Below are 19674 nucleotides of genomic sequence, written 5' to 3'. Positions count from 1 at the left end.
TAGTCAAGTGATTCATGTTAGATTAGCTCCACATCCAAGTGATTCGTGTCAGATTCATTACGTATTCAAGTGCATCAGGTCTGATTCACTTCATAGGTTTAAATTACTACATATTCACGTGATCCAGGTCTGATTCATTTCGAGTTTATGTTATTATTATTTTTTGTTTAACTTCATTTAGGACTAATTCACTTCATTTTGCAATGATTCAGTCCTAATTCACTTCATTTCCAAGTGATTCGGGTTTAAATCATTGGATATTCAAGACTTTTTCTTTTTCTTTCTATCTTATCTATATCAGAATATATAACACACTTGAAATTCTTAATTTTAATTGTTAACTTGTGGCAGCGATCGATTTTTTTTCGTTTTGAATTAAAAGTTCAGCTATGCGGATGTTAATGACACTCTGAACAACTTCCCGAAGACGCGAGGTTTCTATCTCTTGTGGATCACAAGAGAGAACTAGTTTAGCACGCTCAATTTTGCATGCTCACTAGCATTGCCTATCGGCAAAATTCCGAACTAAACTGTCTGTCATTGACCTTCTGAATAACTTTGCCGAAGACTCGATCTTTCTATCTCATGTAGATCACTAGATGGAACATAGTTAAAACGCTCTATTTTTTACATGCTCACTACTGCCACCTAGTGGCAAAATTGCGAACCAAACTATTTGCTTTCCGGACATTCTTGATCCGCTGAACAACTTTGCTGAAGGTCGGTTCTTCGCATATCATAAGTATCTTGAGATAAAGCAATATAAATTTACCTATTTTGAGGTGATGCTTAGCTTTTTTGGGGGTGATTCAATATTCAACATACTTATTTTAGTGAGTCCGTATTTATGACGAGTAGTGTACACGTTTCGTCACTGTTCCTTTATAAGGGCTGAACTGACATAAGCGATTTCTCTTCATCTCTTCCGCTTGTAACTTCGCTAAATTAAATAAATTTGTTATACTTCTTATTCATGAAACAAAAGACTGAGATTCTTTATCCTACAGCACGAAAACATGTAACGAAAAGGGAATAATTAGTTTCCTGCAATCAATCAAACCGAGCAACGACAAAAACAGATGAGCCCTTATAAAATCAATGTCGAAACAATGTTCAGTTTTCCTAGTTTTCCTTCGTTCTTTGTCTAAACGTAAACTCTTCCAATTGTTTACGGACTTTTCCCAATTGACTGGAGATTATTCAAATCAATAATGAAAGAAATTCATCATCTACCGTCAAGAGTGCATTTGCAATATATTTGGTCGATTCATTTTATACAAACTTCAAACTTGTTTGCCTCCCTTAAGAGATGATGAATTCCGGTCAAACTTTCGCCTTACCTTCTGAGAGTTCAAAGAAAAAATTCGGTGAGTACCTGAGTTTGCATTTTGATCATTATGGGTCACCCTCATACACAAATTACAGTACAGTGCATCTATGAAATGTCTTCAATTTAACTTAGAAGATGATCAAACACAGTGGCGATTCCCTAACCTAAAATCTACTTGTTCCACGATAAGAAATTCTTGAACTTCAGCAACAAATTTGCATCTAATGAGTAGAGATTTGTTAGAAAGGAAAATTTTATTCATAAACTTTTTGATTTATAATCTAAATTTGTCGAGATAGTCATTTTTAGAGTCGTAGAACAGGTAGAAAGTGAGGTTACGAATCGCCACTGATTAAACATCACATCTTTCGAGTGTGATATTGATAGTTATTTGATTTGTTTGAGTATGGTAAAAGATGCACTGTTTGAGAATTGACGGAAAAATTAAAATATTCAAGAGATGTGGCCCTTAATTCTCAAATCCCAATGAAAACGGAGATAATGCTAGGATACCAAATCTATCGAGTGGATGGTGCAGAATTGATGGTCATTTTTTGTTAATAACGGTTCCAGACACACCGTGACGCTTACAACAACAACAATGCGACGACGTCGACAACTACAACAATAGCCTACTTGGATCACCACTCGGATGGGTTTTGCTGAGTAGTGTTGATCGTTTTGGCAGTAGGCTAGACGCGCGACTACAGTGTGGAACGAACACGAGACTGCGGAGGAGCGTTGATGACGTCAAACCGTTCCGCGGCCGTCGTCGTCGTCGTCGTCAAAGTCGGCTTTGGCAGCGATAAAGCTTGTTGTAACAGTTTAGTTTTGGAATTATTATTCCACATTAGCTCCGGGGTTGAAGCTTCAGCCTGCGCTAAGGAGAAATGTAATTCAGGCTTTTGCGCGGTTCGAGATCGCGATCGTTGGAGAAGTGTGTGATGATCAAGTGAACTTGTGAGTGAATCCCAAGAGATAGAAGAACGACTGTCAAACATTATCTCACTCAGTGTGTGGTTCTGTATTTTGGTGATCGACCGTGAAGAGGGAAGATCGCGATCGCGAAAGACACAAACCATCATCGAAAGCGGATTGCGATATTATGAAGTAAGTCCAAATGTGCGAAAGGTGATAATGTGCTCTGCAATGCTCTCGGGCTTCGTCGAGAAGGAAACAGATTAATGTTACAAATATTTTGTTTGACTTTGCATGGTTATAATTTTCATTGGGGGTCTATATGTACATTTTGTTTGGAAGAATCATGAGATCATCTGTTTTCGGTGTGTTCAAACCTCGCGTGTTTGTATACACAAATTTAATTTCGTAGAGTGGTGGGATTTTTTTCTGGTACGAAGTATGCGAGACTTTTAATTCAGTTAAATTGGAATTAATGGTAAACGATTGCTTACTCTGAGAACTGAGAAAGGTAGACTGATTCATTAAATTCATGAAAACGCACACAACTGATTGAGTCAACTCCGCCAGAAGAGTTCCGTTTTCGCAATTATTTCGGTTTCGGATTATTAGTGACGCGACAAAGTAATGGATTGTCAGTAAGAAAAAAGTAAATGGAAAGCACTCACCGAACCCATCGAAGTAGGCCGGCATCCTTCAAAGTCGATCTATGACGTTTGTAGCCTTTGCTTGCGTCATCGAAAAAAGCTCTATCCAGCTTTCCATTTGCTGCTGGTGCTGCTGCACTCAATTAGCGCTGTGAATACCGAGCAATCAACCTTAGTGGCCCCTGGCGCCAAATCCTATATTTGATTGAGTTTTCCCAATCCATTTCTTGTTAATGAGTTCCGTGGGAAATAACGTCACGTGTTGGCAATTTTGGCCGGTTTATTTGTTTTGCGAGGGAGACTGGACAAACCAGATCACCAAATAAAGAAGGAAAAATTCAAAGAATATGCGTAGGATAACTTCCAGAGCTGAATTGGCTCATGCTCTGGAGCGATTTGGCTCTCAATTTTAAAAAAAGACCTGCTAGAATTTGCCATTCAAAAATAAATGTTTTATTTTTTTTTATTTTTTTTTATTCGGTACGCAATTTGATTCAAATTTTGAGCAGAAATAACTCATATTTTGGAGCACGGAATTAAGGATTGCCCTAGATTGCGGTTCAGGAGCCATTAAGCTCATTAACTATAACTGAGCCCCGTTCACTCGAAAGAGATAATTTGGCTCCAGCATCCAATTGAGTCAACGCAAAACTTCCAAACAAAATTATTTTGAAGCAATGAAGAATGTTTTAACAGACAATTGAGCCAGATGTGATCTCAGAATAAACTAAATTTGCTAAAGATCTAGAACGGCCCAACATTAACTTTGAATTTTTCAGCAATGCAGTATAATTCACTCGGAGCAATAAATATATCATTCAAGAAAATTTGAATTTATATCCAATTAAAACTCAAAACCCACAATAGTTGCAAAAATCCCCCAACGCAATCGCCCATTCTTCGTGGGAAAAGAATTCCAGCAATTTCCAGCGTTGTTAGGGCATATAGAGAGATAGACCGGTCCTTACAAAATGTGTCTCCAGGTCCAGGCAGTCGACAGTCGAAATACCTGACAGAAAAATCTTGTTTTTCTAGTTTTCGCACCGCGACAAATTCTCGCTGCTCATGCCAACTAATCGGTAAGGTATTCTCCGCGGGTGCTGCGCTTCTATCTAATCTGCGCTTGCGCGGTGCCACGGACATACCTACCTAGTTGTACTACACGTAGTCACCTGTCTAGTTGCTTGGTCGTCGTCGCCGTTGTCTTCGTAATCTGCAGCAAATATTAGTTTAATTGATTAGATTGCAACCCACTTCGAAGGCGGCGTTGGCATTATCAGTTCGCGGAATGGACTTTGGAAACTATTCGCCTCGAGGATTGGGGGGTGTCTCGCCTCGCCTACTACGGTTCGAGTCTCATTTAGTAACGATGACTTTGCAAACTCTGCAATGGGGTCCTAAAGACCTAACTCAATTTTTGAACCAATCGCGTGAACTTGCGTCAGATATCCACGTTTACTCAATTTTCTAATGTTTGGTATTGGTTCAAATACAAAAAAAAAAACAAGTTTTTTGTTGCCCCACCCCTAGATTTAAATTCAGATTTTGGGTAAATTTTGTTTTCCGTGTACTTTCCCAAATGTCAAATGGGAACAATCCCCAGTGTTTAAAAGCAAAACCGCAGTGGGCTTTTGTCGACGAAGTAAACGTTAAAGATGATCAAAAGTTTCAAAAGGTTTCTACGCATATTTTTCAATATAAGTTTTATTTAAAGAATTATTATGATCTATCGTATTATCAAATGAAATCAAGATTTCAACAATTTTAGAACCCTATTCATAGTGAGACAAGCTATCTTTCTCATCCCAGCCGTTGTCACCGCGGCGCACTTTGATCAAGTCGAGATTAGAGGAGACTCTCGAGTCAAAGTTCGCACACGTGTCTCTTTGGTGTGATTCTTGCCGTCGTGTAGACGATTGCTTGGATCGTCTCTTAGGAGTACACTTCCCACACTGACTCTGACTGTCACCGCCGCCGCCTCGCCGCCGCCTCGCCGCCACCACTTATTGGCACAAAGTGGGCATTGTTAATCGCGCGAAAGTGATCACGAAATTCCCAGCCTCAATCGGGTTGGCGGTGGTGGCGCACAGTGCACAGTGGTCCAGGAATCAGTTTTACGCGGAAAGATGCTTTTTGAGCTTTAGAATGAAACATTAGACAAAAACGGTCTTCTACAAAGTTGTTTGTATTAGTTAAGCCCTTTGTTTGGTGTTATTGAAAATTAGGGTGGACCACATTTTCATAGAAATTGTGTAACTAACTTTCTTATTTGTAGAAACTATATTATACATGCTTCAGCAAAGTTATAGACCATTCAATTTCAAGCAACTTTGCCAATAAAAGTTTTTTTGTATCTCTTAAATTGACCGATTTAGAGCTTTTTTCCTGCAGTGACATAGGGTGGTCCGAACAAAACTGGTTTTCTGGCTCTAGAGTTTTCAATTCAAATTTCTCATCAAAGTAGGATATGAAACACTTTTAGAGCTTTAAAAAATGCGTAATTTGGTGAGTGAAGAAACTCGCTATCTCCTTCCGTTTAGGAGTTATTGTTGTTTTTCTCTCAAAAACATGCCTCCTTTGATTGTGAATATCTCTGATTGGGGCTAACATAAAATATATCTTTTGACAGCATTCAAAAGACAAAATAAAATTGTATATTATATCAGAAAATTAAAGATGTGTTATTTTTGTAACTCTAATAAAATGCCTTGAAAAACAAAAGATTTTAAGCAGAAAAACTTTAATAACTTTTGAACTAAAATAGATATCAAAAATATTTTTGCATGAAAATTTGCGTTTTGTTAAGTTCTTAAAGTCGATCATAGACCGCTTTGACGAGAAATCTGAAATAAGAAAGATAGGGCTCTAAAACTATTTTGAAGATTTTCATAGTATGTATTATTATTATCTTTATTAACGAAATTTGCAGCCCGAGGCTGGCTCATCTCGGCAAATAGTATGTACATATTTCTTTATTTTTTTGCATATTGAGTATGAAAATGAAATTTTAGACAAAAATGATTTTCTACAAAATTGTTTCTAAATATGTAAGCTTTCATACTGTGTCATTTGAAACTAGGGTGTTCCACAATATCACACATATCATATAATCAACTTTTTTATTTGCAAAAATACTGGTATATGCTCTTAGGCAAAGCGGTAGAACTTGAAATTTTGATCAACTTTGCCAAAAAAAGTTTTTCTGTAACTCAAAATTTGACCAATCTAGAGCATTTTTTCCTAATCATCGCAGGATGGTGCAACAAAAACAAGTTTTTCAACTCTAGTTTTTTTAATATTATTTTCTCGTCAATGAACGACTTTTAGAACTTAACAAAACGCAAATTTTCATGCAAAAAGATTGTTGATATCTATTTTAGTTCAAAAGTAATTAAAGTTTTTGTGATAAACAATATTTGACTTTCAAGACGTTTTATTAGAGTTACAAAAATAACACATCTGTAATTTTTTGATATAATATACAGGGCTGTTACAGCAGGCGCGAATTTCGCGATTCTCGCGGATTTCGCGATTTTCGCGGATTTGTAGCGGATTTGGCCAGCCAAGCGCGAAAACTTTAAGATGAACTGAAAATAAAATATTTTCAGATCCTGTGAATTTGAAGGACATTTCTCTTTCGTTAAAAATCTTAGAAAATGGCGCTCATTAATACCACTCAGAACATTTGGATTGACAATCAAAATATTTGAAATCAGAAATGTGTCAAATCTACTGATCATGAATATGCTAAATTGGTTCAGCTTGATTACATAAATGCATGCCTTCAAAATTTGTACGGATAATATGCGGACACTCTGACTGAGTGTTGGCGCTGCTGTCATAGTTGGTTACCCTATGAAATCTTAGGATCAATAGAAAAGTTCCCTTTAACAATTGTTCCGCAGTCAGATCAGGAGTTTTGTCAGTGAAGAATATTGTAAATCTAGAAGATACAAATTACTTGAAGTTAATGGAAAGCAGCACTGAAAATTGTATGTATAATCAATGAAATGTTTGATGTAAATAGAACTTAATAAAATTTCTTGCAGTTTAGTCTGATCACCATAAAACCATTTGACGATCTTCTTTGAAAACCATTGCAACGATTGAAGCACCACCACAACACCCAAATAACCAACAAACTTATAAGGCCATTGTACAACTAATATAGGACATGCCAGCCCTGAAATATTGGTAGGCAGGGCGAATTAAAGTGCTATTTGGTTACTTGGGCACAGCGGTTGAAAAATTAGCACCTGGTGAAATCGCTCAAAATAATAGTAGTTTTGCTTGGTAAATTTTTGTTCAGCAACATTTTTGTAAATATAAATGATCATTTATAAATTTGTATATTTGTAGAAAACTGTTGAGAACCGATGAGTGAAGAAAAATAATGAAAAAATCATAATGCAGTTGATATCAAAACTACTATTATTTTGAGCGATTCTGGTGCTTAACTTTTCAACCACACACTTAGAAAAAATCATTGAAATTTACGTCATATGATCCCGCCATATTGAAGCAAGTAAAATGACTTGAACCTAAGTCACAAATGACGTAATTTTCCGTCACAATGGACTGAATATTATTCGAATTACAAAAATGTTCAGTCACATTGGACGTAATTTTACAAGAATGACGTATTTTTAAGTTCTTATGCCATCAAATTTATCAAATTATCATTATCAAAATCAAATCGAAATCATTATCAAATTATCAAACGCAGTACTATGACACATTTTGTGATAATGAAATAGAAGATATTTAGAATTCTCTGTCAAAATTGCATGCGTTTTGCTCATAGGAATACAAAGTTACAGCATGCCAAAGTTGAGCATTTTGAATGAAAATCGGCTTTCACTACTATTATTCTGAACACAACTGTATGTACATCACATTTTCAATACGTTTGTGTAAAATAGTGAGCTTCGCATAATTAAACTACTCAGTTAACAAATCATTTTTTATAAAATTGTATTGTTCTTTTTTTGTAATTTTTTTGAATTTCATTTGTTTTAATATATAAATAAGGTTTTGTTAACATTTCATCAAAATTAATTTATAGGTGGCTCAGATCTGAACCTGTAGAGTTGGACATTTGGTGTCAAACGTCGAATTGTGTTAAGTATTGTTGCAAACCGGGCCTCCTCTCTGCTTGTAGTGACACTACCATTTATGAAGTTGCACGATTTTCTACAAAAAATATATTGAAATGTTGATGACAAATAAATTTCGAGCGATATTTTTGACTACGAATTTCTCCATGAAAATTTCGAATTATTGTTTTTTTCGCTTTTTACCTTTTTTCCTGCCTAGTAATTATCAAATGTATTTCATCATATAACACTACCTTAAATGTTGACAGAAAAGCGTAAAACAACTTGTCTTGATCAATGGTAGATACGGTGGTAGGTCATTTGGCATAAAGTCGTTTGGCATAAAGCCGTTTGGCATAAAGTCGTTTGGCATAATGGTCATTTGGCATAAAGTCGTTTGGCATAACGGTCGTTTGGCATAATAGTCGTTTGGCATAATGAGCCTGAAATCATGAATTTCTTAAGATGACATTCGTGTTTACGTTTCTATTGAATCTTGCTGATACATCAGACTTATTTTGAAGCCAATTGATACAAAATGACACTTCATTCAACAATCATATGCTCTTGAATAAACAAAAGCATATTAGGAAGTTATTGCCAATAGTGTTTTATTATTTATCCAGAAATTACCCTTCTTACAAATATTAATTCTTCTTTTGACTTTCTATTGGAAAATTGGAATAAATTTTTGCACTGAAGATTTTTATATATTTTGCACAAATTTACCCTTCTTTTAAACGTTCTTTGTTTTTTTTTTTTTCTAAATATGATGTAATCATAATTATAGGAATATAAACTGTTGATTAAAAATTGAAATAAATTTCACCTTCTTTTACACATAGACTGTTCTTTAAAGCTATATTTTTTAAATATTTTATTGTTCCCAACTGACAAAAGGGCGGCATTCGATACATTGATCTGCTCAAGTTATCAGCGAAAAGATACATCGATTACACCATTGGCAGTTCCCCGAATGCCAATTCCCCGAATATCCAATTTCCTCGATTATCCCATTTCCCCGAAAAGTTTTTAGCACTCATAACTGTCGTAACTTTATACATTTCAGGGAGGTGAACGAACTGGCCATCTTATATGCACCCTTCTTTATTTAATTGGCGGTTCTTCCGAGTTTTACCGTCCTCAGCTTTTTTGTCAACATGTGTATAGCCGAGAATGACAGAATAACTCCTTCTTTTGATTGGTTATCGTTTTTTCTCGTTCACTATTCAGCCACTGAAGACTTTTATAGCACCTATTTAAACTGCATCACTTTTCGGGGAAACCGGTCGGTATTCGGAGAACCGACATTCGGAGAAACGACATTCGGGGAAAAGTATCACAATCACTTCGATGATTCTGAATGCAATTGTTAATGTCTTTTCGTTTTATTATGCCGCAATATTTTTGGCGTCCAATCATCTATTGGTTTAACCATAAATTTTGCCTTCTTCTAAAAATAGGCTGTTCTTTATATTTAAACCGTTTCTAATTTTATTATTTAGTAAAGCTAAACGTTAACCATTTTAATATTTTGCTGTTTTATCAATTCTTACAAGACGTGCTGTTATAATGATAATTACTTAAGAACCTGCCAATGTTCAACATTTTTTTTATTGCAGACGCATGATCTCCTTTCGAGATATGCTGGAAAAATATTATCTAAATCACAAATTTTTCCCTTCTTTCGATAATAAACGGTGTTTTTGATGTACACTTCCAAAATTAAAATTTATGTTGAATCGCTGAAAAGTTTTGCGACAAATATTTTCTTTTAAACATGTGTTGTTCCTTTGAATTAGGCTGTGAGAAGATTTTTTGCGTCAGAGCCTTAAACATTTTAAACGAAAAATAATCTGTTCTCGTAAATAGGCTATATTATTCTGTAGCAATAGATCTTTGAATTAGGGCCTCTTTTACAAATAAATTTCCCTTATTTTATCAAGTAACTGGGACAGAGCTTGATCTGCAGCGAAATATTATATGAGCGTTTCCTTTATTAATAACTGAGAACTTTATTTCAAAATTTACAATTCTCAAATATGAATATCGTAACAAGCTTAAAAATACTCTATGTTCTGGGATGTAGAGAAAATTATTATTCCGAAAAGATCTTCTACCAGACCCGTCACGAGTTTTATTTAGTTATGTTCTCTAATGTCACAATAATTTTTGACATTTATAGCTTGGAAAATCTCTGAACGGACACCACGCTTGTTGAGGACATACCAAAAATTTTTACTATGGGCTCGGTAGTGTTGATCTCGGTAAAAGTTTCAAAAATGCCGATATTAATTCTAAGTCTATCATTATGCCAAACGACTTTATGCCAAACGGCTTTATGCCAAACGACCTTATGCCAAACGACTTTATGCCAAACGGGGTACAATCAGTAGATACTTTAATATATGGCGAAAAAAAATCACTTATAAGCGGTTTTTTCACCACCGCTTAGGTCTTAAACCTGGTTTAATCGTATGGGTAAACGTGGTTTACGGGTTAAGCGAAGGTGAAGAAATCGGCCCTTAGTACCATTAAAAACTAGTTTTTGATCAAGCACGTTTAGGCATTTTTTTATAATAAGTAGTAAAGATGTCAATGAAACAGAATTTTTTTTAGGCGCGGATCGAATTTATGAAGTCGCGATTTTCGCGGATACGATTATAAGATTTTTGTAACAGCCCTGAATATACCATTTTATTTTGTCTTTTGAACGCCGTCAAAAGATATTTTTTATGTTTGCCCCAATCAGAGATATTCACAATCAAAGTAGGCATATTTTTGAGAAAAAAAACAACAATAACTCCTAAACGAGTTTCTTCTCCCACCAAATTACGCATTTTTTAAAGCTCTAAAAGTGTTCCATAGACTACTTTGATGAAAAATTAAAAATGAAAACTCTAGAGCCAGAAAACCAGTTTTGTTCGGACCACCCTATGTCACCGTAGGGAAAAAGCTCTAAATTGGCCAATTTAAGAGATACAAAAAAACTTTTATTGGCAAAGTTGCTTGAAATTGATTGGTCAACAACTTTTCTGAAGCATGTATAATATAGTTTCTACAAATAAGAAAGTTAGTTACACAATTTCTATTAAAATGTGGTCCACCCTAATTTTCAATAAAACCAAACAAAGGGCTCAACTAATACAAACAATTTTGTAGAAGACCGTTTTTGTCTAATGTTTCATTCTAAAGCTCAAAATGCATCTTTCCGCGTAAAACTGATTCCTGGACCATAGTGCAGTGGTCCAAAGTTGGCCAAAAATTATATATTTGAATTTTTCGAAGTCTTTCATTGGCATTTATTTGCTTTTTTAGAATTGAGTTGCCATTCAAAATTGTAAATGGATTGACGAATATTTTGATTTATAGCATTATACGAACTGTAAATATGTGAAATGAAATTGACTTATTTTTCAAATTTCGTGGATATTGTTTTAGCGTATTCACCTTTTCCGTACTAATGCCGGATTTAAGCTTTGATTGCCCGTGTCAAATCTTAAAGTGGGGTCTTCAATAAGAAAATCAACTTTTTTTTCCATTCTACAATCTTAATTAGTCTATTTTAATTTTGAATTTGATGGTTAATCCAATCACAAAGGTTTTTTTTTTCATGCTTCTTATTCAGCCATTCCATGGAAACCGATCTAATGGGTCACTGAATTCCGTTGAATTCCGTGAAAAATTGCGAAAATTTCCGAAATAGTGTGACCAGAAAAATCGCGACTTCGCAAATTTGTTATTTAAAAAAAAAACATGACTTTTAAACCGCTTGACCGATTTTCAATTTTTTGGACGAAATGAAAGCTAAAGATTTTGACTTTTCAAGAAAAATATAAAATTTCACAAAAATTGGTATTTTACATGAAAAAAAAAAAATTCCGTTTTTACGTGTTTTGAAGACCTCGGGACCAGAGGGGCTATTGCTGTTCTCATTTTTTCTTGATAATTTAGAAAATTTTACGTTTACTGTCAAGTTTTCAGCTATGTATGTTTTTTAGTTTTTGAGATATATTTTTTTGAAAATAAAAAAATCAGTCATTTTTATCGGCACACACTGTAGGTCACAGCGCATTAGATTTTTTATTTTTAAAAAATCATAACTTTTGAACAGCTCAACCGATTTCTAATCTTTTTTATGGAATGAAAGCTTAAGGTTTCAACTGTTCAGAAAAAAATATAAAACTCTGTAAAACATTTTTTGACATGAAAAAATATATAAATTTCTTCTTGGGGTTTTTTGGTTCTGGGACCAAAGAGGGTATTACTGTTCTCATTTTTTTTTCTAGAAACTTCAAATTTTCAGCGATGTATGTTTTTTAGTTTTTGAGATATATTTTTTTTGGAATTCAAAAATTGGGTATCCCACAATGATAGATTATTTAAAATTCAAGTGAACTTCGATGAAACACAGCTAATACTGATTTGTGTTTATCAATCAACTGGAGTTGTCGTCCAAGTCCAATTGAAAATTGGTAAAGCGGTTCAAAAGTTATAATTTTAAAAAAAATAAAAATTTTGCAAGGCCTCGATTTTTCTGGTCACCCTAATAAAAAAAAAATCCAAAAACACATGTATCCTTATTTAGGATAAGGAACGAAATAGCAAATTTTCACGGAATCCGGTGACCCACTAGATCGGTTTTTCATGGAATGGCTGTATTGCTCTCAATTAAGCCCAATTGAACAAATCAATCGTGTGTTAGAATAAGGGCGTAAGTAACATGATCTCGATTTCTCTTCATCAATCCTCTTTTCCATTAGGTGACAAGATGCAAGTTTGACGTCATAGTTTTACCAATTCCGGGAGGTATACCTTGATGAATTTTGCGAGGTAACCAGAATAACCCTAGAGGGATTCTTGAAGGAACTTTCACCAGAATTCCTGATAGGATCCCTGACAGAACTTTCAATGGAATCCCAGAAGGTGTCACGATAGAATCCCAGGAGGATGTTATAATGAAATCTTAGAAGTATTTCTAATGGAGCCCAAGGAAGAACTTCTGATGCAATCCCACCAGAAACTCCTAATGCAATCTATTGAAATTCTTAAAAGAACTTCTGATGGAATCTCTAGAGATCTTTTTGATAGAATTCTTGTTGGAATTCCAGGTAGAATATCTGAAATAACTCCTAATGGAAACCCTGGAGGAACTCCTAATTAAATCCCTAGGAATCCGTGGAGGAACTCCTAATGGAATCTCTGAATGAACCCCTGGAAGGATTCCTGATAATATGTCTGGGAGAACTCTTTATAAAATTCCAAGAACAAATCCTGATGGAATCCTTTAGGGAACCCCTGATATAATCTGTACAGGAATTCCAGGTGCAATCTCCGAAGGAACTCCGGATGGAATCGCTAGAAAAACTTCTGGAAAAACCTTTGCGGAAATTGCAAGTGGAATCCCTAAAGGTGCTCCTGATGGAATCCCTGAAGGAAATATTGATCTAAACCCTAGAACAATTTCTGAAGTTACCCCTGTAGAAACTCATAATGGGATCCCTGAAGGAACTCCTGATGAAATCCCTCGAGGGATTACTGATGAGATTTCTGATGGCACTCCTGATAGAATCCCTAAAGAAGTTCCCTAAAAATAATCCTGATGGAATTCCTCGAGGAACTCCTAATATAATCGCTGGAGGAACTCCTGTTAAAATCCCTAGAAGAACTCCTGATGCAAACCCTTGACGATTTCCTGATAAGATTCCCGATGGGACTCCTCAGAAGAAATTCTGATGGAATTCCTCGAGAAACTCCTGATGTAATCTGTAGAGGAACTCCTGATAGATTCCCTGGAGGAATTTCAGATGGAATCTCTAAAGGAACTCTTGATGGAATCCAAGGAGGAACTTCTGATGAAATCTCCAGAAGAACTTTCTTTGGAAGCCTTAAAGGTATTTCTGATAGAATCCCTATAGGAATCTCTGTTGGAATCCCAGGAGGAACACCTGTCGGAATCCTTGGAAGAATCACTAAAGATATTCTTGAAAGATCTCATGATAGAATCATTGAAGGAACGCGGAATGAAATCCCTAGATGAACTTTAGATGGAATCCTTATAGGAGCTCCTGATGAAATCCTTGGAGGAATTCCTGATAAGATGTCCTGATAGAACTCCTGATAGAATCTCTCGAGGAACTCCTAATGATATCTTTAGAAGAAATCCTGATGGAATTCCTCGAAGAACTCCCAATATCATCTCTGTAGGAACTCCCGATACAATCCCTGGAGGAACTCTAGGTGAAATCTCTGAAGGAACTATTGGTGGAATCCCTGTAGGAACTTCTGATGAAACCACTAGAGGAATTCCTGATAAGATTCCCGATGGAACTCCCGAAAGAATCCCTAACGGAACTTCTTATGATATCTTCAGAAGAAATCCTGATGGAATTCCTCGAGGAACTCATGATACAATCTCTAGAGGAAATCACTGGTGGAATCCCAGTTGGAAGCTCTAAAGAAACTCTTGATGGAATCCCTGGAGGAGCTCCTGGTGAAATCCGCAGAAGTACTTCAATGAAAGCTCTAAATGTATTCCTGATAGAATCCCTGATGGAACACCTGGAGGAACTTCTGATGGATTCCTTAGAAGAATTCCTAAAAATATTCTTGTAGGAAATCACGATGGAATCATTGAAGGAACTCGTACTGAAATTCCAAGAAGAACTTCTGTTGAAATCCCTATAAGAACTCTTGATGAAATCCTTGGAGGAATTATTGATAAGATTCTTGATGGCACTCCTGATAGAATCCCTAAAGGAACTCCTTATGATACCACTGATAAAATTCTTGATGGAGTGCTTATAGGAATTTCTGGTACAATCTCTGGAGGAATTCCTTGTTAAACTTTTGATGGAATCACAGGTAGAACTGCGGGTAGATTTGCTAAAGAAATAGGTTGAAGATTGTGGCGTCGACGCTGCGTAAATTCACGCATTTGGACTTGCCACTCATCTGGACCGGCAGTTCATGGGACGCCAAAGCTTCCATTTGCCATCGATGACGTCGATGATCGTGCAACATCCCTACAGACAGTACGATCAGTTCGTCAAACATCTGGCTCCGCCAACGGTGGTTCGAGCAAAATCAAACTCGTTTGATTTTGGCCGACTGATTCACCAACCGTGTCAAATCGGTTTCACAAACTATCAAATTGGTTCGTCAAGCAGCGTCACACACGGTCAAACAGAGCACCAACATGAGCATCGATCCGGGAGCGGAGTCGCTGTTGGTCAAACAATCTGAGTCGTCTGTGGGCAGCATTATGCAGCTTGGAGGAAAACAAGGAAGATGCCCTGACAAAAGTCCAGGCGAGATCCCTGGGAAATTTCTGGTGATGAATATCTTGAGGAATCCCTGGACGAGTTTTTCAAAGATTTTGTGATGTGTTATAACAATCTCTGGATGAATTATTAGAGGCAGTCTTGAGGTAATCCTTGAAGAATTAGTACAGAAATCACTAGGGATTTTTTTTGTTGAATGATCGTTGAAGGAATCAGTGGAGGAAATCCTCAATAATAAATTGAGGATCTTTGAAGGAAACTCTGTAAGAATGCCAAGATGAATTCCTGAAGGTATGCCTGAAGGATTTTCCCAGAGAAATTTCTGGTTGAATCTGTGGATAAATTTCTGAATCAATTATTGATAAAAATTCTGATAGAATCCCAGGAAGAATTGTTGGTGGAATCCCTAGAAAAATTAATGGGTTCCTAGAAATGCTTAAAAGGAAAATAACTATGGAAAACCATTAAAAGATTGAGCTTAAAAATCATAATTTGTAAACGAATAAACATTTTCGCGAGATTTCTACATTTGCCCAAGATTTGTACGCAGTGCACATTGGTCCCAAAGCCATATATAGGAAGACAAAAATGATTGCGCCTAAACCGTCAATTTTAGATATATGGTGTCTTCGGCAAAGTTTCTCCATATTTTTCAGACATTTTTTTCAGAGATGTGAAATTAGGGTGGCCCACATGGTTTACGAGATCAGCACTTAAACTTTTTTGCTGACGCATTTAGGACTACACAATGTTCTACAATGTTTTAGAACAACCGATTTGGAGCAACTTTGCCGAAGAACCCAAATTTCTATCTCTTATGGTTCGCGAGTTATGATTTTTTTTAACAAAAAAGTTAGGGTGATACTGAAAAATCAGTTTTTTCTTGATAACATTTTATACGATAATTTCTTGCAAAAACTTTGTTCCGAGCACTTTTACAACTTTTGATTGCGCAACTTTTTGCCGAAGAAACTACTGTTCTATCTCCTATGGTTACAGAGTTATCAGAAATTTTCTTCGAAAAAATGGTTGTTTTCAAATGCCGATATCTCAGAAAGGCGCAAACGGATTTTCAATCTTTTGTCGGCATTAGAAAGATTATTTCTTTCTCTGTTTATGGTGAAAAAACTGTGAGGACGTTTTTTGTTTGAAAATGATATGTTTTCAACCGAAAATTGTCCATAACTTGAAAAATATTCGAGATAGCTCTTTGGTGCCTTCAGCAAAAATGTGCAAAATTAAAAGTTCTGAAAGTGCTTCATACAAAGTATTCATAAAAAAAAATCATTGTTTTATGATATATTCACCATAAACCGAATTTTGTATGGTAAAAAAAAGCGAAAAAAGAGATATTTGCTGGAACAACCGGAATAACTGTATGTGAAGTCATTTTAAATTGAAAATATATGTAATGAAATAAGATCGATCACAGTAAGGGAAATGTTTGGAGTTAGGGAAAGTTAGTTGCTGAAGCAGTTTTAACAGTGATCCATGGAACATTAATCCATAAACGGTGTCTTGTTATTTTACGCGACATAATGTTTGTCCAGCTAACCTATGCCGTGGTTGGTTATAAATTGCTACCGCTTCGGATTACTGAGCAGAAGGTCATGCATTCAATACCGGTTCCGTTCATTATATTATCAACCCCAAACGATAACAAAACGTATACTTTGAAGAATTCCTTCAAATTACCAAAACCTTACTTCCCATGATATCCTCCCATAGAAATATAGAAGTATCTGCAATTATTCTATCTGGGCATCCAACTTATCCCATTCAATTCAATCAAATCCAATAAATCTGCCACAACGAATAAGTCAGGGCAGCATTCGCCTGTTGAAGAATGCATGAATCTTGAACAAGAGCCAGATATAAATCCCAAATATCTGTCTAAGGTAACGAACCAGAAAGTGGGCCTTGATCACTTGCTTCAGCAAATAATTTTACTTTTTTCAACTCCTTAGATTCCGCTTACTATGATCGATATCAATACATGTGTATTCAATTTTAAATGACATACATACAGTTATTTCGATTGTTCTAGCAAATATCTCTTTTTTCGCTTTCTTTACCATATAAAATTTGGTTTATGGTGAATATATGTGTAAGCGTTGATTTTTCATGAATACCTTGTATGAAGCACAATCAGAACTTTCAATTTGCACATTTTTGCTGAAGGCACCAAAGAGCTATCTCGAATATTTTTCAAGTTATGGACAATTTTAGGTTGAAAACATATCATTTTCAAAATTCTATCAATCTTTTCAAACAAAAAACGTCCTCACAGTTTTTTCACCATAAACAGAGAAAGAAAAAATCTTTCTAATGCCGACAAAAGATTGAAAATCCGTTTGCGCCTTTCTGAGATATCGGCATTTGAAAACAATCATTTTTTCGAAGAAAATTTCTGATAACTCTGTAACCATAAGAGATAGAACAGTAGTTTCTTCGGCAAAAAGTTGCGCAATCAAAAGTTGTAAAAGTGCTCGGAACAAAGTTTTTGCGAGAAATTATCGTATAAAAAGTTATCAAGAAAAAACTGATTTTTCAGTACCACCCTAACTTTTTTGTTAAAAAAAATCATAACTCGCGAACCATAAGAGATAGAAATTTGGGTTCTTCGGCAAAGTTGCTCCAAATCGGTTGTTCTAAAACATTGTAGAACATTGTGTAGTCCTAAATGCGTCAGCAAAAAAGTTTATGTGCTGATCTCGTAAACCATGTGGGCCACCCTAATTTCACATCTCTGAAAAAAATGTCTGAAAAATATGGAGAAACTTTGCCGAAGACACCATATATCTAAAATTGACGGTTTAGGCGCAATCATTTTTGTCTTCCTAGATATGGCTCTGGGACCAATGTGCAGTGCGGCCACTGTGCGACAGAGGGTGAAGTTGGACTGACGTGTTTGGGACAACAATGCGTGAATGGTTGATTATTTCTCACGTCCCTGCGTGGCCTCTCGGACTTGGTTTCGATTTTGACTCGCAGTGTAGTACATGTAGAATGTACGTGTCGTGTTGCTTTATGAATAAGTAATGACACCGGGTCGTATAATTCATCTTGAGTCGGTCGGCGGCAGATCGGGGCCCAGAGATCGACCAGGGGGGTGTGCTCATCTCTCGTTGTTTTTTCAGAGGCTAAGATGGAGTTTCGGCGATGGAAACTTCGAGCTGGGTGGATGTGGGGTTTGCGAGGGTGGTAAACGAAGGGGTGTGACACATAAGCTCGATTGGTTTGCTGAGATAATTGCTGCCAAAGAGGTACCGAAACAAGCGACGAACAACATGTTTCTGTGTTTTCATCAAATAGTACCTACTTGATGTAGACATTCTGGAATAGAATATTTGCCTCATATATTTTCTAGAATCATGACATACTTTGATTCATTCTTATCTCAAATTTAAACCAAGTGATTTGGTATACCGGAGTTCCATTGGACCCCACAAGACAGGCTGTTATATCGTGGAATATTGAGAATTTCTTGAACTCGCAACTCGCCACTCAACAATACTTCTGTTCTGCACTTGAATTTGCTCTATTACTCTAATGCTTCAAAGGAACAGTTCTTAAATTGATCGTTGTACGTTATGGTTTAACAATAGAAACATAGTCATAATAATCATTTGAACTTTCATCTTCGAGGTGCAGATCTCGCATATTATCTCGAAAGAGGGGAGGGATAAGGCGATAGGCTTAAGCGTTAAGACTCATACAAAATTTTGAAATTTCTTACACAAAAAGCGTAACGGAGGGAGGAGCGGATTATAAATTTCCAATTTTAGCGTTACGTAATTAATGGATGCCGAATTGAACTCAACATGTTTCTTTAATAAGCTACCAATGCTTACTTTCACACTAGAGACCTGATGTTCGAAATCAGAGATTTTTTACCTTACAGGTTATTGCGCAAGACAGCTAGAATTAGCTGGAATCCAAAATGAGGATTTAAAGTGTACACGACGAAACACGTGTCAAAAGGCCTTATGCGTACAAAAGTGGAGGCGATATATGTGCATAATTTATATAATGAAAATTGTCATAAAATGCGAGTTACAGATTTCATTACGAATTGATCTGTAACCTTATACGACTTAGTTTATGATAACAAAGTTGATTTGACAGCTGCTACGGATGGATTCGACTTCCTTTGTACGTTTATACGGAACAATACAAAATGCACTGATGAACTCAGAAAATAACCTTCTATGCGAGGAAGTTCATCAATCAAACGATTTCATTCATCATCAAAATTGCTCAATATCAGTCATATCAGCTGATGACTGATGTACTAAAACTATCAATATCACTTGTGCGCTATCAATATCACTTTGATTTGACAACCAACAACAGTGATGCGACATCGCACTCTAGATCATAGTCATTGCAGAATGAGT

At 35.9% G+C, this 19674-nt stretch overlaps 1 protein-coding gene across 5 annotated transcripts in view; it reads left to right on the top strand.

Moving 5' to 3' along the window:
- LOC5577433 (inositol-trisphosphate 3-kinase A) overlaps positions 1–19674 on the top strand; it is a 583345-nt gene that overhangs the window by 481894 nt on the left and 81777 nt on the right. Inside the window, exon 2 of one of the 5 annotated variants that reach the window (XM_021850562.1) lies at positions 2185–2290. The exons of 3 other annotated variants lie outside the window; for them this stretch is intronic. The gene's annotated coding sequence lies outside the window, so the exon portion shown is untranslated. Of the gene's footprint in view, positions 1–2184; positions 2291–2333; positions 2441–19674 lie in introns of those variants that run through there. One more of the 5 variants, XM_021850564.1, reaches the window with a different exon arrangement.

Source organism: Aedes aegypti, chromosome 3 (assembly GCF_002204515.2).
Source record: "Aedes aegypti strain LVP_AGWG chromosome 3, AaegL5.0 Primary Assembly, whole genome shotgun sequence".
Taxonomy (NCBI): domain Eukaryota; kingdom Metazoa; phylum Arthropoda; class Insecta; order Diptera; family Culicidae; genus Aedes; species Aedes aegypti.
This window is presented reverse-complemented; position numbering and strand designations above follow the sequence as displayed.